Source organism: Rattus norvegicus, chromosome 8, assembly GCF_021556685.1.
Source record: "Rattus norvegicus strain SHRSP/BbbUtx chromosome 8, alternate assembly SHRSP_T2T, whole genome shotgun sequence".
NCBI lineage: Eukaryota > Metazoa > Chordata > Mammalia > Rodentia > Muridae > Rattus > Rattus norvegicus.
The window spans coordinates 18,444,687-18,468,314 of record NC_141541.1 but is presented as its reverse complement, the minus strand read 5'-3'; the positions used below and the strand labels follow the sequence as shown (position 1 = coordinate 18,468,314).

At 43.3% G+C, this 23,628-nt stretch overlaps 1 pseudogene; it reads left to right on the top strand.

Moving 5' to 3' along the window:
- The first annotated feature begins 5,185 nt into the window (after positions 1-5,185).
- On the top strand, positions 5,186-9,745 carry LOC103693020 (V-type proton ATPase subunit G 1 pseudogene; annotated as a pseudogene).
- Positions 9,746-23,628: the final 13,883 nt, after the last annotated feature.

The following is a 23,628-nucleotide window of genomic DNA, read 5'->3' as shown; positions in this document are numbered from 1 at the left end:
TCCCTCAGCTCAAGGAACCCTAATTCTGCTCACAGTTTTGCCAGCTGTGCTTTGATTGAGTACAGATTCATTATTTTTAGCAATATCATGTTTTATAAGGCTAAGAAACTCGCAAGGAGTTTCCAGGAGCTTCTACTGTTTCAGATGGCGGATTTTTAAGTGGCTCTGAAGTCATAGACATGAGAGAGCAACCCAGAGGGATTCTGCTCTAAAGAAACGAGAGCGAGGGAGGCAGCCAGGAGTGAGCAGCAGAGGCAGCTCCTGCGAGGATAGTGTGATTTTAAATGAATAGATGCACCTCGCCATCCATCCAGCCTGGGAGTAGCAACAGGAGAAGGCAAGGTTACAGAGGGGAAAGAATAAAAGGAAAAGGGACCAGTAAAAAGCAGAAAGGAAAGAAAGGAAGGTCGAAGCAAGCCACAAGGCCTCTAGAGAACCATGGGGAGGAGAGGAGGGGAGAGCAGCTATTTGCCTCTTGGCTCAGAAAAAATTCTACTGGCATGAGGCCATCCTGGGCTGTTCCCAGGGTCACATTCAGCTGCACTAAGAACTCTTTCAAAGTTCAGTCTTGTACATGTGGATTCATTTCAGTTTGGTTGACTTATGGGACATTTATTGAGCCTCATAATACACCAGGTGTGTCCCGATTATGAGGCATCCATTAAACTCACCCGAACGGATGGTGTGTGCCTGTAATCCCAGCACTCAGGAGGCTACGGCAAGGCGAGTGCTTCAAGTTCAAGTTCAGCCTGGGAGATGTAGTTTGGGGGGCGGGGAAACAATCAAAAGTTAAATAGGATTAATACCATCTGTTTTAAAGATCTCTGTGATGTGTGTTTATGTGCATAGCTTTCTTTTAAGTAATAACAATATTTATCAAGCACTCCCGAAATAATGCTGGCAGTTTTACCTAAATACCTGATATTTATCCCCCTCAGTAAGCCATAAGCAGCTCTGAGAGCTCTTACCAAGCTCCTTAGGAGAAGAAGGCAAGTTAGAGGCAGAAGGACAGGGCTTTCATTGCCTGAGGCGTCCTGGCTGTTGGAATGGCAGAGATGGTCTTGGGAGGCCAGCCTAAGCCTCCACAGCTCAGGACTGTATTCCCTTCCTACCTGGCAGCCTGCACAGGTTCATTCTGTGTCCCCAGTGCCTCCAGGTGCTAGCCTCCTGCCACTGCCTGCCTCATAGTCAGCAGTTATCTCTGGTCCCCACTGGAAGCCTGCATGGTGTGGCAGTGCAGGCAGGCGTCCCTTGGTGCATGCTGAGGACTCACTTTAATTAAAGCGGGTGGCGCTGCAGAATGAAAGTGGCAGAAAGGGTTTCCCAGAGCCCCGGTCTCTGTATTCCCAGGTCTGCCCATCTGCACGGCAGACCCCAGGCAGCTGGAAGGCAGATACGAAGTGTGTGGTGGCCTGGCAGAGCCTTCTCTTCCAGTTTTAATTAAGCCTGCAGATTGAGCGCACACATACACACAGCCAAGCTGGTTTGCCAGGGATTTGCTGGGTCTCTGTTCTCCTGGTAGCTGTGTCTCAGCATTTGGAGGGCAGCCCATGGAGTGGAAGAACAAGGAGTCTATTCCACACAGCACAGCAAGAAGGAAAACCAAACAGGATCTATGATCACGAAGGATGAGGCTCTGGGCATACCTGTGACCTCAGTTCAATTAACCTCTGCGAATGGTTCTGAGCTCAGGTTCAGCCTGGGAAAGCCCACCCCAAACATGGGTGGTGCCTTCCTGTAGCAGCCCAGATATAAGAAGGTCCAAGGTCAAGCTCTTGCTTTTTGCCTGTTTGCCTTGGCATCCTCCTGGCTAGCTCATCTACCTGGTTGCTGCTACCGCCATAGCTACAACTGGTGCTGTCCTTCAGTGCCGTGAGATCACAGATTCTTCAGTCTTCCAACATGGACTGAGACCAGCGGATTTCCAGTAGTGCCCAGGCTTTGGGCACCAGACGGGACTGTTAAGGCACACAACCCAGTCATGTTCCTCCAGAAAGCACTGGCTGATATGGGATGCAATTCAAATTTAGTTTTAGGTGGTAAATAACGCTGCAAAAAGAACACTAAAGACAAAAAATTTAAAAAACAAACAAAACAAAACAAATGTTAAAGGACAGCACTTTAGAAGAATAGGCTAAGCATTCCTTATCCAAAATGCTTGGGACCACAGTATGTCAGAATTTAGAGTTTGGGTCATTCTAATATATTAGCCTAGACTTTATAGGCTGAGCATTCCTAACTAGGTAACCCAAAATAGGAAGCACCCCCAAGTCCCCAATGCTTCTGAACCTGGCCCTTTAGAGCCTCAGAGTTAAAGGTCTCACAGAACGCACAGTAGACGCAATAACCATAAGCCTCTTCCACCCGCTGACCCGGCTTAGACATGACAGCATTTGGACCTGACCTGAGAATACAGTTGTGTTTAGGAAAATTAACTTTACATTTCCTTGAAAACGTTTCATAATTCAGACACTTTTCTCTCCCCACTTAACCCCAAGAGTCAAGGTTGGACACAGGCAGAAGGAACTGAACCAGGGCTGCACTGAGGAGGCACAAAACCATTCATTCCCCTTCCCATCCCACAAAAGGAGAATTCAAACCTTTCCGTTTGGGCAGCCCATTCTCCCAGCTTCTCCTGAAAAGTTGCCGAGATCCTGGACAACGCCCTAGTGCAGCCATAGCTCCTTGCCCTACACCTTTTAAAGCATGGCCTTCTCCACACAGTCATTGCTGGGTAGAGAAACCAGACTGCGTTTTAAGACATTCATTTGTGGCTCAATCAACGTAATGGGTAAACTGCAGGGAAGAAGCATTTCAATGTATCGGCACCAGGTGAGCCGTTCCTAAATCCCCGAGCCATGAGGACAGACGCAGCGCCTTAGAAAGAGGAGAGAGAAGCCTTTAGCTGTATGTTTCAAAGAGCAGATCGTACTTCTTGAATTTGAATGTGTCAGCCTCTCTGCATTGCCATCCTGCCATCACCGGATGAGATGCTTGTTATAAAAAAGAAATACGCGTGACTGCTGGGGATGGTGCTGTGTTAATGGCTGCATACTGCAGCCTGAGAAATCCTTCACTGGAATGTTGTCACTTGTGCCGAAAGGTACCCAGACTTTCCTACCTGAACTGTCAAATGCCAAAGTTGTTCAGAATAACGTCGGACTAGCTAAAGCCACAAATTCCCAACTAAAAGGCCAGCTCGAAGAACCCCAGTGACAAAGTCGATCTCTCTATTCACCGTGGCTGGATTGAGAATCACACTTACAGGTCTGTATATGAGGGTGTTTCCAGAGACCTTTAACTGAGCACAGAAGGTTTATCTTGAATATGAGCAGCATTGCTCCGTGGGCTTGGGTCCTAGACTGACTAGAAAAAAGAAAGTGAGTATTCATTTCTGTCTTGGTTAGGTCTCCACTGCTGTGAAGAGACACTATGACCAAGGACACTCTTATAAGGGACAACATTTAATTAGCATCACAGCAGGAAGCACGGCAGCATCCAGGCAGGCATGGTGCTAGAGAAGGAGCTGAGAGTTCTGCATCTTGTTCAAAGGCAGTCAGGAGAAGACTGACTTTCAGGCAGCTAGGGGAAGTATCTCAAAGCCCACAGTTCATGGTGACACACTTTCCTCTAACAAGGCCACACCTCCTAACAGTGCCATGCCCTGGGACAAGCATATTCAAACCACCACAGTCTCTCTCTGCTTCCAGACTGGGGATGTGATTCATCCAGCTGCCTCACCCTCCCATTGCTTTCTGTTCCCCACCGTAATGCACTGTATTCTCAAACTTTGAACCAGAAGAAATGCTCCCTGCTCTACCTTGCCTTGTCAGGTATTTCATCACAGCAGTGAAGAAAATGACATTTCCATGATACCTACTTCCACCCTATCTTTCTCCTCTGGTCATCTTCTGACTCACTCGCTCAAATCAATGCCTCCCAGGGAAGCCATTTCACACCTCCCTCTTCTACAATGGCCACGCTGCAAGAAGGTTTCTAAAAGAATCACAGCCTTCCTGGCGTGTCTGGTCTGCCGCAGGTACCGGAGTATTCCTTTGTAGAATGCTTTCTCAGTTTAAACAGGATAAACCAACAAAGCAGAATTTTACTCATAACAAGCTTTAGTTGCCAATAAGAAAAGGAAAGGAGCAAATACATTGTTACAAGGTACTTTCAAATAAGACAAAATACAATTTAATAAAAAGTTCTATAGCTCCCCATCATATAAAATGGATAAACTCACTTCTCTGCTTCCCTTGATCATCTAACACAGCCAAGGTGATGAGGACCAGGCCCCATGTGTACTTGTGCATGCATGCACACGCATACACACATATACACACTCACAGCACTTCCTAATTTCAAGAAGGCCCAACAAAAAATGAAACTCCAGGAGAAAGCACACAGAGTGGTCAGACTTTGGATGCTAACTACCATTCTCAACTCAGAGGAGCCAAGACCCTTGGGAACTACCGAATTCCAATATTTACACAGGGAAGGAGATAGATTTAATTTTAGAAAGAGAGGAATTGATCCAAGACTGATGAGGAATAAAAGGTATTATTAAGCTAGAGTCACCTTGAAGAGACTTTCCGCTCAAGTCGATATAGGACACCTCAGCACCAGGAGAATTACTAATGGTAGTGGGTCATAACTCACTATATAAAACCTGACTCCATACTTCTGTACAGAATAGAAGTGACCAGCTTACCATAGAAACTCAATACAGAAGAGTTGGCAAAACTTAAAAAATAAAATAAACAACCTCGGCGACTGTGGTGGTCTCAATCAATCTATAAGAGAACTAGACACAACTAGCCAGTAAGATGTCAAGGAGGAGCAGGTGAAGGAGGCAAGGAGAATCGCCCCAAGGTGTCACTCACAAAACGATTACCTATTTCAAAAAGCAGAAGGCAGTATTTACCTTTCTGGTAGAAAAGCTCAGCGAGACAGCATCTTACCGTGTGATCAAATTTACCATCTCTAGTGAAAGGGTCTCCAGGAGCACTTGACTTCCTACACCACACATTGAGAAAGTCACAGCATCACTTTGTGGTATTCGTGACACAAAGGTCACACGCTTAACCTAAACAGGTGGAGATATCAGACAGCCCAAACAGGAGGGCATTCTACAAGCAACCCTATTCACCACAGCCATGAGATACAAGGACAGACAGGGAGGGTCATGTCAGAGCCAGTCTCACTCAAGGACATCAATGGTGTGCTCTGCTTCCCAGATGTGCAGCTCGGTAAAACAAGAAAGCAAGCCGAAGTCATCCAGAGAGCTGGCGAGATGGCTCTGTGGGTAGGGCCTTTGCAGCCAAGCCTGATAACCTGAGTTCAATCCTTGGAATTCTCACAGTTGAGGAAGAGAACTGACTCCCAGAAGCTGGCCTCTGGTCTCCATTGTGTGTGCACAGACATAAATGAAATCAATGAGTGAATGAATTGTATCTGCTAGGATGCAAATATCCACACCGTAAAGCTGCACACGCTTTGCTTTCTAAGCCAAGGACCCCACCTTGTGCAGTGAAGCAGCAGTTCCCAGCTGCAGGAAGCCAAGACAATGAAGCAGCAAGATGTGCAGAAACCTGCATTTGAAACTATGAAAGACATTGCTGGGGCCATCAAAGATCTTTGAGTGGGCAATGAAGATTCCATATATGATCAGAAACTTCAGGGAACTGAAGAGATGGGTCAGTGAGTACAGAGCTACAGACACAAGGGCCTTAGATAAGATCTGTAGGTAAAAGCTAGCAATGGTGTTTCTTGCCTGCAACTTACAGTGCGGTGTGGGTCAGAAACAGGCCCATCCCAGGGGACTCTGGACCAGCCACTCTAGCCAAATGGTGAGTAACACATTCAGTGAGAGACCTTTGTCTTGAGCAAAAAAAGTGGAAAAGCATTTGAGAAATACACACACCTGCACAGGTGACTCCACCTGCATGCATGCACACTTGCCTGCGAGCACGCACACACACATAAACACATGCATGTACGCATGCACACAAACATACACAGATTGCATCAGTGTTACTTTTCCAACTAAAACATATTTAGCATGAGTCTGTGTGTGTGGTATATGTGCATGTGTGTTTACATGTGTGGGGGCTCAGATGTATGTGGGACTGTGGTGGTTTGAATATGCTTGGCCCATGGGAAGTGGCACTATGAGAAGGTGCTGTCTTGTTGGAATAGGTGTGGCCCTGTTGGAGGAAGTGTGACACTGTGGAGGTAGGCTTCAAGATCTCCTAGTGCTGAAGCTCTGCCCACTGCAGAAAAAATCCTGCTGCTGCTGCCTTCAAATCAAGCTGTAGAACTCTTGGCTCCTCCAGCCCAAGGTCTGCCTGCACACTGCCATGTCCCCCACCATGATGATAATGGACTGAACCTCTAAAACTGTAAGCCAGCCTCAATTAAATGTTTGCCTTTATCAGAGTTGCCTTGGTCATGGTGTCTCTTCACAGCAATAAAATCCTAAGACAGGGAGTATGCAAGCATGTGCGTGCACATGCACTACATAGGAGTCTTACGTGATCACTCTCTATCCCGTAGGACAGGAGCTCACACAGGAACCCTGAGCTGCTTATGCTTTCAATTAGTCTAGCCCTGGTCTCCACCGTCTGAGTGCTGGGACCACTCCATCAACCCATGTTTATGTAGATGCTCTGGTCTTCACACTTGTGTGGCAAGTACTTAACCCACTGAGCTGCTCCTGAAGACCCACTTTTCCAATTTTGAAGACAACTGAGATTACACACAATAAAGATCTTGTCTTTAGGATCTGTAGCTTGAAGCATCAAAGACCAGTGAGATGTCCTGTCTGTCTGTAACTTCTCCCAAAGGTCCATGCATTCTCACCAGTATAAATACCCATTACCCATGAAGCAGTTAGAAAGCCAAATGACCAAGTGATAATACCATATCAGAGGCTTGGGGGTTAGGGAATAAAGAGGTTTGGGAGGCCTTTCTTGAAATATTATTTCCAAAGAAAATCAAGGAGTTCTATTGTAACCAAGTTTAAGCGGCCTGCAGCTCTTGCCTTTCAGGTAGGAGCCCAGCCCCTTTCACATTCTCTAAGTTGGAGAAAGGTCAAGGGTAAAAGTGTGAAGTGGGTGGGGATCTACCAGGCCACTAGGGTCCTGGGGTCCTGTCCGCTGCACTGCCCTGGTTGCTATGGAAAACTGACTTCGCTTCTCTCCTCTAAAACTCAGGGCTAGAATATTGCTTCACCTCCACAGTTGCTACAAAAGATGCCAACCAATTGAAGACAGAGTTTTCAGTTTCCTGCTGATTGTTGCCTTGTTATCAGACTTAGATGTTGGAGTCTTGGTGAAGCAATATTCCAGAGTACTCCTATCATTAAGCCTTATTGCTTTAAGTGCTAATACTTTACCAGCTTAACATATTAACACTGACCCACTAATACATCGTTAAGCAATTCAATTTCAAAATGACAGGGCCAGAGTGATGATGGGTCAGCAGTTAGGAGCATGGGGATGAGCCACCCAGGTTTGGCTCCCATAAGGCAGCTTTACAACCAGTAAGCTCCAGTTCCAGATCCTATGCCCTCTTCTGACCTCCAATGTCACTTGGCACGTGCATAGTGACAGACATACATGCAGGCAAAACAACCAATAATAATAACAATAATGATGATGAATGATGATGAATAATGATGATGATGATGATGATGATGATGATGATGATGATGATGAACAGAAATCATGAGGACAAGGTTTGGCTTTATTTTATTTTGTTTTTCTAAAATAATCCCTCTTTCCCTCTCTCCCTCCCTCCATCCTGTTCTAACTTATAAGAGAATAAGTGTGTTAAAAGGTTGCTGAAGCCAACTGTCCCTCAGACAAGCTTTGTTAGCAGGGTTAGATTTGAGGGGGGGGAGGGAGAGGAGAGAGAGAGAGAGAGAGAGAGAGAGAGAGAGAGAGAGAAGAGCGTGCTTTGTTACCCTCTTCACAACAGAGAGGGTACATCTTAGAAAGCAGGGTGGGGCACCTTGAGTTCTGGAATATTCTCAGAGTTGCAGCATGTTGGGGTGTTACATCGGGAGAGCCTTCAGTTCCAAAAAACAAAAGCGCTTTCTTGCTCTGATGAGTTTTGGCAGGCCTGAAGGGGTGTTACCTAGGCTAGGTGCCAGGAGTCACAGGATGGAAAGGAGCCAAATAAAAAATAAAATTATAATTCAAGGTTGTCTTAAGCCTGCATGTCAGGGAGAGCTGACCTTACATCTACAAGGCGGAGGAGCTGTGAGGCCACGGAATGTGCCTTGTCAACTCTGGCCACAGAGGGCTCGGGGGATGATAGGCATGTTGAGGTGGCCTGATTTCTGGGAGAGAGAGCTAGAGGGTCTGTGATGAATCATCTCTAATTTCCTTCTTTGGCCTGCCCCCCAACACACACACACACCTTCCCTTCTTTCTTCCTGTGTTGTGTAATCTCCGGGTTTATTTAAATCAATACACCACCCCCACAGTGGATCCAGCGCCCCCCCAGAAACTTAGCCTTTCTCTGCCCCAAGGCACCTTCCTCCAGGATGCCTCCAGGATTGCTGCAGGAAACAGCAGTTTTTTGCTAGTTGAAGAAGAGGGTGGGGCCCTTGGAGACAATGACCTGAATTGTTACAGTTGGCCTGGGAGTCAGAATGCAACTAGGCCTGCTAGGGACTCCCGGTTGTGGGGTGTGGGGAGGAGGGCTGAGGCCTTTCTCCTTTTTCTAGTGTTCTGAGCAGTTCACAGAAAGGTAAGGGTGGAGAGAGCTGGCAAGAACCTGGTAGCCACTCTTTTTACTGACAAATGCTCACAACCTGGAGATTTAAAGGCTAGCTGCATTTCTCTTTGGGAAGAATTAATAATGGTGTTCGGTTATTATTTTTTTTTCTAATCTGTAGTCAGCCAAACCCCATACCTTCAGTTTTAAAAGAAGCAGAAAAGTGTTGGGCTGTACATGAATAATTATTAGCCCACTATAGTGAGCACCTAATTGTGAGATAATCGGAAAGCAGCACACTGTAGTGGCTGGGATGTATGAGCAGGACTGGGGGAGGGGGCGGAGCATGACAGGACCCAGACAATGAATGGACGGGAAGGAACGATGTGGGTACAGCACACAACAACACTGACACATTGGGCAAAAGAAAGGCAGGCACTGCGAATTCAATGTCTTTCTGAGATACGGACCATCAGGAAGCCTCTGTCTTGCGCATTAAGGCAAAATCAAAACTCATACTATAAACGTATAAACTACTTAGAGCACATATATGGATAAATTTTTATAAATTAAAAAAATAAAAGGATTCTGGGTGGTGGGTTGGGTAACCCGAGGGGCTTCTGCGTGTATTTGAGCCGTGACTTAGACCCCACAGAGTCCCCACAGAGATAGAGTCAGTGGCAGGGTATCCAACAGCTACAGCAAACTGAGAAGTCAGAAGACGGCAACTGAGGTATCCGCTGAAGCCTGCAAGCGAAAGCACACGAGACTGAAGCAGGCTGAGGAAGATGCCGGGGCTGATACTGAACTACCCCCGGCAGAGGGAGAAGGGGTTCAAGGCCAAGGAAACTGCAGCACTGGGGTCCCATCGCAGCTCTAGCAGTGAGATGGAGGAGACCCAGGAGAAGACGACCGTCCTCCAGAACTACTTCGAGCAGAACAGGGATGAAGTCCTAGAAAATTGGCCTTTTCATGTGACATCCGGCCAGAAATCCAAGAAAACTACCACATAAACAGATAGGACGTGGACGCACCTCTGTAGGTTGGCACAGGATCTACCCCCATAGAGTAGGAAGCCTCCACAAAGCTCGAGTTCTATTCTGGAAGGCATTAAATTATTCCTCAGTGCTGTTGTAGGTCCCTTCACTTTGTGAGAGTATCAAATCTAACTTTTTATACAGACTTACCACATCCTGACGTTTCAGTATTGGTCATCTGTTTTCCTGTGTGTCCCTGCAATTAACATGTCTCAATGTTGACTTTTATTAATCTACTAAAAGAAAACAAAAATAACTTCTTTGAAGACAGAAAAGGAGTAAATTGTTCCCTTCTACTTTTTTTTTTTTTTTTTTTTGGTTCATTTTTTCAGAGCTGGGGACCGAACCCAGGGCCTTGCGCTTCCTAGGTAAGCGCTCTACCACTGAGCTAAATCCCCAGCCCCTCCCTTCTACTTTCTTAAAGGTCAGGGACATTTTCTATGAAAAAGTAGTAAATGGCTGTTTGTAACAGCCATGAAGAAGCAGCCCTCCTTAGGGGACTCCAGCCTGGATCATTTAGGACAGCCAATGTACTTGTTCAGGTTGCCGTTAGTGCATCCTGTCCTAAGGCAAATCACTAGTGCTAGGACTCAACTTGTTACATGTTACTTATAAAGTAAAACGTCATCGTCTTGCCTTTCAAAAATAAATTAAAAGAAAAATAAATTTAAAAGAAAAGAAGGAGGCAGAGTCTTGTTAAGCTGCCCAGGCTGACCTCAAACTCTAGGCTCAAGCAATTCTCCTACCTCAAATTCCTGAGAAGCCAAGACTACGGATGTCTGACACCGCATCCTACCATAAGGCATTAAGTCCACTTAATGGTTTTTCTGCCTTTAAAACAATTTTCTCCTCACTTTAGTGACTGGCTAGGGACATTGTAAGAGGACACTTTTGCAGATGTGACTCAGTGAAGGCTGCTTCTGGGGCAGGAGAAAGCATCCTTTGTCACTCTGCCCACAGGGACACCTCCCCCACCACAAGGTGCTTTCAAATTGGCTAGCCGTTAAATATTATCAGTGAGCTATGATTTATCCAAAGCAAAACCAAGAATGGAGAAACTTGTAGATATATTCATACAAGCATATGCTATACATTAAATATATCCCCCAACCTCCTATTTTCCCCTTTGTTGCTCTGAAAACTTTTAAATTAATTTAAAATATAGTAAATCACTATACTAGCAATAGGGATAAACCCAGGCACACTGGGATTTAACTTCTAAAGTTCCAACGTTTTGTGATCTCAAAACTTCCCCCTTTTCCTGGTAATTTATACACAGTTACGTATAATTTTTAAAAATACAGTATACATTCAATTGTTGGATGTAAGCAAAAGGAAAACTTCGGCATAAAACACTTCAGGTGTACCTCAGGCATTTGATTTTAAATGCTTAATCAAGTGCTCTACACAGATTCACAATGAGTAAAATTTAAAAAAAAAAAATCCTGTATAAAAGTGTTTCTCTATGTTTTGTTTTCCTTGCTGGTTCTGTTTCATAACCATATGAAATACCTTTTAATTACATGCTGCCAATCAAAATCTTGGCTCGGTGGGATCTTTTAGTCCCAGGGAAAACATGGATCTTTAATTACTGTTGCATTGTTTTTAACTCTACTTCTAAGGTGCATTCTCATCTGCAGTCACCCGCCTTAAAAAAAACAAAACCTTACATTTCACATTTTGCACTTAGCATCTAAATCACACAGGACACAATGGTAATCAGAACGTATTGTTTCAATCATAAACCCGGGAGTAGCAGGAACTGTTGGTCCTAATGGGAAGAATTAATCAGCGGCGTTTCTATACTCCGGAGCAGGGAGATAATCTGGTCACAGAGTGGCGTCTTTCAGAGGCAACCATCTCTGGCTGTGAGACCCACTTCCACATGATTTCTTCCTAACGAGCCAGAAAGCCGCTTTAATCTTCCAGCCGAAGCCCCGTGCAAGCACTATCAAAGGTAGGGAAGGCCTACTGAGGTTCAAAGCAGATAATGAGAAGCCGGTAGCTGATACTAGACTGGCGTCAGGCCTGGAATCACTTCTGCCTGATTGAGCCATTTTGTCCTCAGCAGTACTTCTGTTCAGCCAGTTCCCTCCAGTCGTGGTAGTGAGCGACATATAAGTTCTTTCCCCCAAAGGCCTGTTGTCAGAAGTTAGAGCCCTCAAAGTAGACAGGTTACTTAATACCCCAAGTCCACACAGCCAGGGAGCTCTTGTGTACCATCCTCCTTTGTCAGCTTGTCCCCACAGCCTGCACTTCGGAGCCCAGATTGTGAAAATGGCCACTCCAGGCAGGAAGATTCTCCCAACACCACACTTCGTTTTCACTGGAAAAGACTGGCCAGTGAGATGCTAGTTTTCACGAAGATATCCACAGCCCAATTTGCATTAGTTGGTTTGCCTTGCTATGACAGAAGAAATGAAGGAAAGGCTTCTTTTGGCTCTCACATACAGTCAGTATTTCAGTCCTTCGTGCAACAGCAGGATGGGGCGGAAGCTCATCTATTGTGGCCAATCAGGAAGCAGAAAGAGCTAGACTGGAACCAAAGGCAGCAAAAACCTTCAAGGCTCTCGTTAGAGGCCCTCACATCCCAAATGTTACCCAACTACATCACTCCAAGGAAGGTATTCAGTCATATAAGTCTGTGGGGACATTTCACGTTCAAATCGGAACATGCTTCTACTTGGTCATCTTACAATGCAAAATGTATCCAGGCTAACTTCAAGAGTCCAGAGAGTTTCCACATAGTCCATACAGTTTTCTTTTTTTTTTTTTTTTTTTTGGTTCTTTTTTTTCGGAGCTGGGGACCGAACCCAGGGCCTTGCGCTTCCTAGGCAAGTGCTCTACCACTGAGCTAAATCCCCAACCCCGTCCATACAGTTTTCAATAGTTACAACACTGACTTTTGAAAAAGTCCAAACTCAAAAGTTTCTCAGAGACTGGCAGCAAATTCCCAGCTGTGAACCCCTGTAATATCAAAGGGAAAGTTATGCAATTCCAACATACAATGGTATCCCACGAATATTCTCACACACTCTAAATGTGAGAACGGGTTTAGTGTGGTGCTCTGAGTAAGAATGGCCCCCACAGTCTCATAGATTTGCGTGCTTGGTTAGCACTACTTGGGAAGGATTAGGAGGTGTGTCCTTGTTGAAGGAAGTTCAAAGGTTACCAGGGATGACCTTTCAAGTTTCAAAGTCCCAAGCCACGCCCAGTCTCTTTCTCTCCCTTCCTTCCCCTCCCCCTCCCCTCCCCTCCCCTCCCCTCCTCTCCTCTCCCCTCCCCTCCTCTCCTCTCCTCTCCTCTCCTCTCCTCTCCTCTCCTCTCCTCTCCTCTCCTCTCCTCTCCTTTCTTCTCCTATCCTGTAGATCCAGATGTAGCACTCTCAGCTACGTCTCCAACACCATGTCTGCCTGTGTGTCACCATGCTCCCCGCAGGGATAATGAACTGAATCTCTGAAACTATAAGCAAGTCCCAACTAAAACTTTTCTCTTATAAGAGTTGCCTGGGTCATGATATCTCTTCACAGCAATAAAACCCTGACTAAGTCAGCAAAGAAATATTCTACCAAAGCAAGACAAAAACCCAGAAGGCCAAACACCAAAGAGCTCTGAGACAAATGGTAATGTCGTCTGCGACCTGAAGGACTCAGACAGCCCAGTTCATCCCTGTCCATGCATTCTGCCACACCTGTGTCCCCTCTCTTAGGTAGCTCCACTCAATGCCTGATGTTCTCCTTAGTAGGTCATTCAAATTCCTGGCCTCTCCAATGTTTTGGTATCTCATTGTAACTTAGTCTTCATTCACATCTAATTCAAGAGTTTCATACAGGAAGCCTTTGGTACAGATTATCTCAGCTCAGCATTTTCTTCTGTAAACACGGTGCAAGCCTCCATGACTCTGTATTTCTTATATTCCTCACATCTACAAACTCCATGGGCAATGCCAAAATCTGCTGGCAATTTGAGATGTAGGTGGGCGCACTTGGACCACAGTTGTTGTAGTTGCTTCTGTAGTTGTGTCTATATTGTCAAAAGTATCCCCCTGGGTGGCCCTGTTCAAGCAGGGCACACCTATGCCAGCACAATCCTCCAATCTGCTTTTGTTTTACACCTAGAACCTTTAATATTGCAATCTTGCCCTCAATGTTCAATTCAAGGTATACAATTTATCTTTAATGGTGCTAACCTTTCTAAGGGTTATAGAAGTTTTGTTATAAAAAATATTCTAAAAATATTCTGGCACAAGGTTCCTTCCCACTTATACTGCTGAATGAAAGACATACACACTCAGCCTTTATTTTTAAATATGCCTTAGGCAACATAATATCTAGTCAACTGCCTACTCTCCATGCTGTTAGAATCTACCTCCTATCAGTAACCCAAGTTATTACTCACTATGTTTTATCTGGGCTGCTCTCAGCTCCAATTAGGCCGCCCTCTGGGCCACATTCCCTAGACCCCTAGCTCATGATGGACCTCCTTTCTCCTCTCCTTGCTTCTTGATCCCATGGCAGCTCTCCCCTTTCCCCCTTCCTCCTCACGGTCTCAAGTCTGAGATATCTAAACCCCACCTATGTCTCTTCTTCCCAGCTATTGACTGCTGGCATCTTTATTTACCTATCATAATTAACTGGGGCCAGGGTTCCTCAGGCTACATGCAGACTCCAAATCTTAGAGGCCAGTACTTAGCATTACAATAAACAGTAAAAGACAAAACTTCAACACTGATCTATCCACACCGTTCTGGTCTTCAGCCAAAGTACATCATTCTGCTCTCTCTTCATTCTCACTATAAAGATGGCAGAGCACAGCCAGCAATAACCATGCCACAGGCCGAACATTATGTCACCTTACAATTTCCTCTGCCAAATTAGTTAATTTAATTAACGTGTAAATAAATAAATTTAATGAATTAATTTAACTCAGCCTTACTAAAATTTTCAGGACATGAACAGACTGTAGCCACATTCTCTGCCAGAATATAACATTAATGGCCCCTACACAGTTGTCAGTGAAGTCCTTATTCTGATATGAAATCACATGTGTACAGTCTTTACTGTTGTCATTACTATTTGAATTCTTATCTTTGGCACTCCCAACAGAATGGCCTGTTAAAATCTGCTTACAGGGGTTGGGGATTTAGCTCAGTGGTAGAGTGCTTGCCTAGGAAGCGCAAGGCCCTGGGTTCGGTCCCCAGCTCCGAAAAAAAAAAAAATCTGCTTACAGTATCCTATGGAATCACTGGCCCACAGCCCCATATACTTTCTTTACAAACCAGTTTCAAAGATCTAAAAACCACACAGCCAGGTTTATCATAGCAATAGCCTACTTCTTAGTACCAATGTTCTGCTAAGTGACAGAAGCAACTTAAGGGAGGAAAGGCTGGCTCAGGGTTTTAGAGAGCTGTCGATTCATCATGGCAGGGAACACATGGTAGGGTATGACTTATTCATGGTCAATCATGAGAGTAGGTACAAGGTTCAAGACCCACCCTAGAGACCTGTTTTCACCAGTCAGACCCCATTCCCTAAAGATTCCACAGCCTCCCAAAATGACAGAATTAGCTGGGGTATATTGCATATTCAAACCATACAGCCAGCTGTGAAAATTGAGAATTCAACCTGGAGCAGATCTCCTGCCAAAAAACAGAGTAAGTAAAACAGAGACCCTCAAAATGAAAAAATCTACCGAATAAAAGAGAGAAAAGAAAACCAGAAACAACGCATGTCCCCAGAGACTATTTTTCATTTGTTCTAGTTTCATTCTTCTGCAGCAACAAAACTTTAGAAAGAATTTCTTGGAGGAGAAAAGGGTTGATTTCATCTAATACTTCCAGGTCACAGTCAACCATTGAGGGGAGCCAGGACAGGAACTCAAGATATTGGCGTAAAGGCAGAACTACTTGATAGTCCATACTGCATTACCTACAACCAGAGAATGCATTCACAGCTAAGGAAATACAGCAGAAACCATTGAGAAGCACTACTTGACAGCCTATCCACAGACCTATACTTGGATAGATTTTTCATATGGTCCAAAACTACCTGCCCAGGGAATGGTACTGCCCATAGTGGCCTGGCTCCTCCAACATCAGTTAACAAGGAAAACAATCTCCACAAACATGCCCACAGGCCAATCTGATCTAAGCAATTTTTCAATTGAGAATCTCTTCTCAGGTGACTCTAAACTTTGTCGAGATGACAGTTAAAGTTAACTAAGATAGCATCATGTGATTTATATGTACCATAGCACCAGTTGAAGCAAATGTACACTCTGTCACTGAGCTATAAGCCAAAACTCTAACCTCTGGTGGCTTCTCGTATCCTTTCACTTATGGCTATGGGTCTGGGTTCTCCAAGGAACAGAACAGGTAGAAAGAATATGGAATGAATATATAAATATATTCATATTCATAGGTATCTATATCATATCCATATATATGATTTCATTATATTCAGACAGCAAGTGGAAATTTTATTATTAGAATGGCATATAGTCTGTGTGTGGCCTGGGTGGTCCTAAACAGCTGACTTCTGACAGAAGCCCAACAATCTGATAGTTGTTCTGTCTACAGGGCTGAAAATCTCAGCAGTCCCAATCTAGTGATATTCTTCTATTCTTTAGTCTACGTTGGAATCCCAAATAAATAGGTTTTAACACTCATGAAAGGAGACCTCAGCAGCAGGACAGGAGAACTTGCCAGCAAGAGTGAAAAAGGCAAAAGCTTCCTTCTATATTTCTTCATGTGGACTAGCACTAAAAGATGTGGGTTAGGGATAGGATGGATCTTCCCTCAAATGATCCAATCAAGCAAACCCCTCACATGTGTGCCCAGATGCTTAAGTTTTAGTTGATTATAGAAATAGTTAAGTTGGCAACCAAGATTAGCCATCAAGGTCACCTTGTGTCTTAGTTAGGGTTTCCATTGCTGTAAAGAGACACCATGAACAGGCAACCCTTCTAAAGAATAACATTTAATTAGGGCTGGCTCACCGGTTCTGAAATTCAGTCTGTTATCATCATGGCAAGAGGCTTGGCAGCACCCTGGCAAGCATGACACTGGAAAAGCTGAGAGTTCTACATCTTATTCCAAAGACAAACAGGAGAAGACTACTGTCTTCCAGGCAGCTAGGAGGAGGGTCTCAAAGCCCACCCTCACAATGACAGACTTCCTCCAACAAGGCCACACCTCCTAAAAGTTTTACCCCCTGGGCCAAGTATATTCAAACCAGCTCACCTTGGATCTCAGCCTTAACCCAAACTTCCTATGGCCACTATACCAAACTACCATAAATTGGTGTTTTCATACAAGAGAAATTTACTCTCTCATGTGTTAGTAAGGCTGGGAGTGCATCAAGGGCTCCAGGGAGAATCCATTCCACATCTTTTGATTTTGGTTCTGCTAACTTCCATGACTTGTGGCTGTACCCTCTGTATCTGCTTTCTTGGTTACCTTGTTCATTCTTCTGTCTGGGTCAAATCTCTGACTTTTACCTTCTTCTCCTCAGTATATGGGATACTCCATTTAATGCCTACCTGAAGGACTCAATATTCTCCCTATCTCAAGGCTCTTAGTTTAATCTCAGCCACAAAGTAGTTTGGGACCACATAGGGTGACATTAATGGGCTCCAAGAATTAGGACAAAGACATCTTTGTGGGAGGCACTATTGAGCCTACCTATTGATTGTGATTAGTAACAAGCTACACTTGTCATTTGAGGGTGGGGCTAGCTGACAGAAGAGAGTTAAAACGTGTATCCCAACTTGGTTTCATAGGGCATCCTAGACTCCTGCTATCTTTCCTAATGTAAATTACCAAATAAGACAGAGCATTCCATTTCTAGTCAGGTTAAGAGCCTCCAGATAATCACGTAAGTTCCAAAGGACTACCTTGAAATCCTTTTTGGAGAAGGCATGACCGGCTATTTAAATGTAGCTTATTCTCGTTTGCTTCAAATGAGCGTATCCACATCATGTCAACTTAAAATGTCCCAGGCAAAGTGTACGTTTAAAAATGCTGAGGGAACCACGCCACATCATTTCACTATCTTTGCTCGTTGGTGCTATTAGCAAATAATTGCAAAGGGCTTTGATTATCCTTCGAGGGTTACAGTAGAGGTCACTGGCATTTGAATGCTATTCCAACCCGTAAGTCCTGAATGGTTTCTAACATGACTTTAAACCAAAATTCATTATGCCTTAAATCACCCAGCTTGCTAGCCTGTACCAACCAAATATATTAGACAATTATTCAGTATTGAACTTTGCTTTGGAAGGGTACACATGTTTAACTTGTCAACAGCAGCAATGCAGCAATGCACCTTGGGAATGCAGAAGCAGCAGTCTCCACAGCAGCACTGGACTGATTTGGAGAGAGTATAAGTAATGAGGAAACAGAAGCTGGGTCCCAGTAAGCTAGTGAGACGCTGAGCATTCCTTTCTGGCTTCAAAGCCTACTTGCTTGGCATAACCACTTCCCCACCCCCCACCCCGACCCCAGACTGCTCACCAGTGAGACTGCTTGAGCCAACTCTGAATACAGTCAGTCATGTTTCAGAGTGTCCCAGTAATGATGCTCTTTAGCTAATTGGCTGTGAAATGCTTTAAGAGCTTCATGACAGAGGGAAGATACAATTAGTTATTATTAGATCACACAATTCATTAACTTTAAAGGGCAAACAAAACCTTGTTTTGAGAAAATAGACTTGTCAGGGCCTTGTTCTCTGCTACTGGCAATGCTTCCTGCCCCCACCCCTGAGAAGGAGATTTTCATACTGCCACAGGTGACGAGTTCCCTCGGAAATATAGTGGGGAGCAGTTATTAGTGTGTTTGCTTGGAGAGGATGATCCATCCAAAGTACAATTTAGCCATCACATCTAATTATGGGCACTCAAATGAAAATGCTTTTCAAGTGTTTAAAACACCATGGGATTAAAAGAAAGAAAGGAAGTTATGACATTGTTAGAGTCCAATCAAAGGAACTACACCTCTGCACAAATGAAAAACAGCTTCAAATCTATAAGGCAATTTAAAAAGGAAATATTTGAACTGTAGTTACAAAACAACCTTTTCTGTATAAGTTAATGTAGATACTATCCCACTTTCTGTTACCCAAAACATTTCTTTTTAAGTTTTTTTTTTTTTTTTTTTTTTTGGTTTTTTTTTTTTCGGAGCTGGGGACCGAACCCAGGGCCTTGCGCTTCCTAGGTAAGCGCTCTACCACTGAGCTAAATCCCCAGCCCCAAAACATTTCTTTTTAAAAAAAATGTATTTGTGTGTGTGTGTCTGTGTGTGTGTGTGTGTGTGTGTGTGTGTGTGTGTGTGTGTGCGCGCGTGCGCGCGCATGAGCTGGAGCTAGAGTTAGAGGCACCAACTTGGGTGCTAAGAAAATTCACGTCCCCTGGAAGAGTGTTGGGTGTGTTCAGCCTTTGATTCATTTCTCCACCCATCTAAAACATCTTTTAATAAGAAGTCTGTATCTTTCTTTAAGAATAAACTTTGAGTTGCTTTCTAGAGTATTTTGGGCTGCTGTACTGTAAATATTCACTCCAAACACTATTCAGTCATAGATTGAAATGAGTGCCTGAAAACAAACAAATGAAAATCCAGGATTTGGTCATTGATTAGTTATCCCACTGATAAGTAAATGGCTGTAGATTTCATCTATTCACAAGTTAACTAGATTCTCTGATTACCAGAGAGAGAGACACCTACCTCTGCCACTTCAAGCCAATGGATGCTATGGCTTCTACAGTCACAGGAGAAAGGATGAAGCTAGTCTTTAGATAGATAAGGACTCCAATGCTCTGTGGTGTATTGTTCAGTTTTATCATCAAGATGACCAAGTGATCCCTCTGGTCTCCATCTGTGCCCAGAGCTACCCCACAGTCCTCCCAGATCCAAACCTGCCCAGAGAGAGCTGGTCTCCCAGGAGTGGTCTCGCTTTAAAGCCCACAAGTGAGACTCCACTTTTGCTCCACTAACTATTCAAAGAGGGACCCACCAGGAGCACATAGGGCACAGGAACAGCCTGGGACAGGACCCTTCCAGTCTCCATCTGCACCCAGAGCTAAGGCTGTCCCAAAACCTTCCAGACATAAAGCCTGCCCTGAGAGTGCTGGTCTCCCAGGAATGCTCTCACTTCTAAGATCACAGGCTCACAGGTCCACAGGAGGGACAAACACCAGTCAGAGACAGCAAGACCAACTAACATCAAAGATAACCAGGCAGGGAGAGGCAAGCTCAAGAACCTCATCAACAGAAACTAAGACTACATGGCATCACCTGAACCCAGTTCTCCCACCACAGCAAATACTGGATACCCCAACACACTGGAAAAGCAAGATTTGGACTTAAAAATCACATCTCATGATGATGAGAGAGGACTTTAAGAAAGACATAAATAACTTCCTCAAAGAAATACAGGACAACAGATGTAAATAAGTAGAAGCCCTTAAAGAGGAAACACAAAAATCCCTTAAAGAATTACAGGAAAACACAAGCAAACAGCTGAAGGAATTGAAAAAACCATCCTAGATCTAAAAATGGAAATAGAAACAATAAAGAAATCACAGAGGGAGACAACCCTGGAGATAGAAAACCTAGGAAAGAGATCAGGAGTCATACATGCAAGCATCATCAACATAATACAAGAGATTGAGGAGAGAATCTCAAGGGCAGAAGATACCAAAGAAAACATTGACACACTAGTCAAAGAAAATGCAAAAAGCAAAAAGCTCCTAACCCAAAACATCCAGGAAATCCAGAACACAATAAGAAGACAAAACCTAAGGATAATAAGTACAGAAGAGAACCAAGATTCCCAACATAAAGGACCAGTAAATATCTAAGTACAGAAGAGAACCAAGATTCCCAACATAAAGGACCAGTAAATATCTAAGTACAGAAGAGAACCAAGATTCCCAACATAAAGGACCAGTAAATATCTTCAACAAAATTATAGAAGAAAATTCCCTAACCTAAGGAAAGAGATGCCCATGAACATACAAGAAGCCTACAGAACTCCAAATAGATTGGACAAGAAAAGAAATTCCTCCTGTCACATAATACTCAAAACACCAAATGCACAAAACAAAGAAAGAGTATTAAAAGCAGTAAAGGAAAAAGGTCAAGTAATATATAAAGGCAGACCTATCAGAATTACACCAGACTTCTCAACAGAAACTATGAAAGCTACAAGAGCCTGGGCAGATGTCATATAGACCCCAAGAGAACACAAATGCCAGCCCAGGTTACTATATCCAGCAAATCTCTCCATTACCATAGATGGAGAAACCAAGATATTCCATGACAAAACCAAATTTACACAATATCTTTCTACAAATCCAGACCTACACAGGATAATAGATGGAAAACTCCAACACAAGAAAGGAAACTATAGGGTTGGGGATTTAGCTCAGTGGTAGAGCACTTGCCTACCAAGCGCAAGGCCCTGGGTTCGGTCCCCAGCTCCGAAAAAAAAAAAAAAAAAAAAGAAAGGAAACTATACCCTAGAAAAAGCAAGAAAGTAATCTTCTTTCAACTAACCCAAAAGAAGAGAGACACACAAACATAATTCCACCTCTAACAACAAAAATAACAGGAAACAACAATCACTATTCCTTAATATCTCTTAACATCAATGGACTCAATTCCCCAATAAAAACACATATACTAACTGACTGGATACATAAACAGTCCCCAGCATTTTGCTGCATACAGGAAACACACCTCAGTGAAAAAGACAAACACTACCTCAGACTAAAAGACTGGAAAAAAATTATCCAAGCAAAGGGTCCCAAGAAACAAGCTGGAGTAGCCATTCTAATATCAAATAAAATCAACTTTCAACCAAAAGTTATCAAAAAAGATAAGAAAGGACACTTCATACTCATCAAAGAAAAAAATCTACAAAAATAAACTCTTAATTCTGAACATCTATGCTCCAAATGCAAGGGCACCCACATTCATAAAAGAAATTTTACTAAAGCACAAAGCATACATTGTGCCACACAATAATAGTGGGAGACTTCAACACCCCACTCTTATCAATGGCCAGATCATGGAAACAGAAATTTACAGAGATACAGAGAAACTAACCGAAGTTATAAACCAAATGGATTTAACAGCTATCTACAGAACATTTCAGCATAAAACAAAAGAATATACCTTCTTCTCAGCACCTCATAGTACTTTCTCCAAAAAAATGACCATATAATTGGTCACAAACAGGCCTCAACAGATACAAGATTAAAATAATCCCATGCATTCTACCAGATCACCATGGACTAAGACGTGGTCTTCAATAACAAGAAAAACAACAGGAAGCCCACATACACACGGAAGTTGAACAAAGATCTACTCCATGATAACTTGGTAATAAAGAAAGAAATTAAAGACTTTTTAGAATTTAATGAAAATGAAGGTACAACATAACCAAACTTTCAAGATACGATAAGTGCTAAGAAGAAAACTCATAGCTCTGAGTGCCTTCCAAAAGAAACTGGAGAGAGTATACATTAGCAGCTTGACAGCACACCTGTAAGCTCTAGAACTAAAAGAAGCAAATACACCCAAGAGGAGTAGACAACAGGAACTCAGAGTTGAAATCAACCAAGTAGAAACAAAAAGAACTATACAAAGAATCAGCAAAACTAGGAGCTGGTTCTTTGAGAAAATCAACAAGATAGATAAACCCCTAGCCAGACTAACCAGAGGCCACAAAGACAGTAACAAATTAACAAAACCAGAAATGAATAGGGAGACATAACAACAGAAACTGAGAAAATTCAAAAATTATTACATACTACTATGAAAGCCTATACTCAACAAAATTGGAAAATTTGGATGAAATGGACAATTTTCTAGATAGATACCAGGTACCAAAGTTAAATCAGGACCATCTAAACAGTCCCATAACCTCTAAAGAAATACAAGCAGTCATTAAAAGTCTCCCAACCCAAAGAAACAAACAAACAAAAAACCCTCACAGGACCAGAAGGGTTTAGTGCAGAATTCTATCAAATCTTCAAAGAAGAGCTAATACCAATACTCTTCAAACTATTCCACAAAATAGAAACAGAAGGAACACTACCCAATTTGTTCTTTGATGCCACAATTACACTTATATGTAAACCATTTATACCTAAACCACACAAAAACCCTACAAAGAAAGAGAACTTCAGACCAATTTCCCTTATGAATATCAATGCAAAAATACTCAATAAAATTCTCACAAACCAAATCTAAGAACACATCAAAATGATCATTCACCATAATCAAGTAGGCTTCATCCCAGGGATGCAGCCTTGTACAAAGCTCAAATCCAAGTGGATCAAAGACCTCCACATAAAACCAGATACATTGAAACTAATAGAAGAGAAAGTGCGGAAGAACCTTGAACACATAGGCACAGGGGAAATTTTCCTGAACAGAACACCAATGGCTTTTGCCCTAAGATCAAGAATTGACAAATAGGAAGGACTTCATAAAATTGCAAAGCTTCTGTAAGTCAAAAGACACTCTCAATAGGACAAAATGGCAACCAACAGCTTGGGAAAAGATCTCTACCATTCATATATCCAATAGAGGGCTAATATCCAATATATACAAAATATCTAAGAAGTTAGACTCCAGAGAACTAAATAATCCTATTTAAAAATGGGATACAGAGCTAACAAAGAATTCTCAACTGAAGAATATTGAATGGCTGAGAAGCACCTAAAGAAATGTTCAACATTCTTAGGCATCAGGGAAATGCCAATCAAAGCAACCCTGAGATTCCACCTCACACCAGTCAGAATGGCTAAGATCAAAAACTCAGGTGACAGCAAATGCTGGCGAGGATGTGGAGAAAGAGGAACA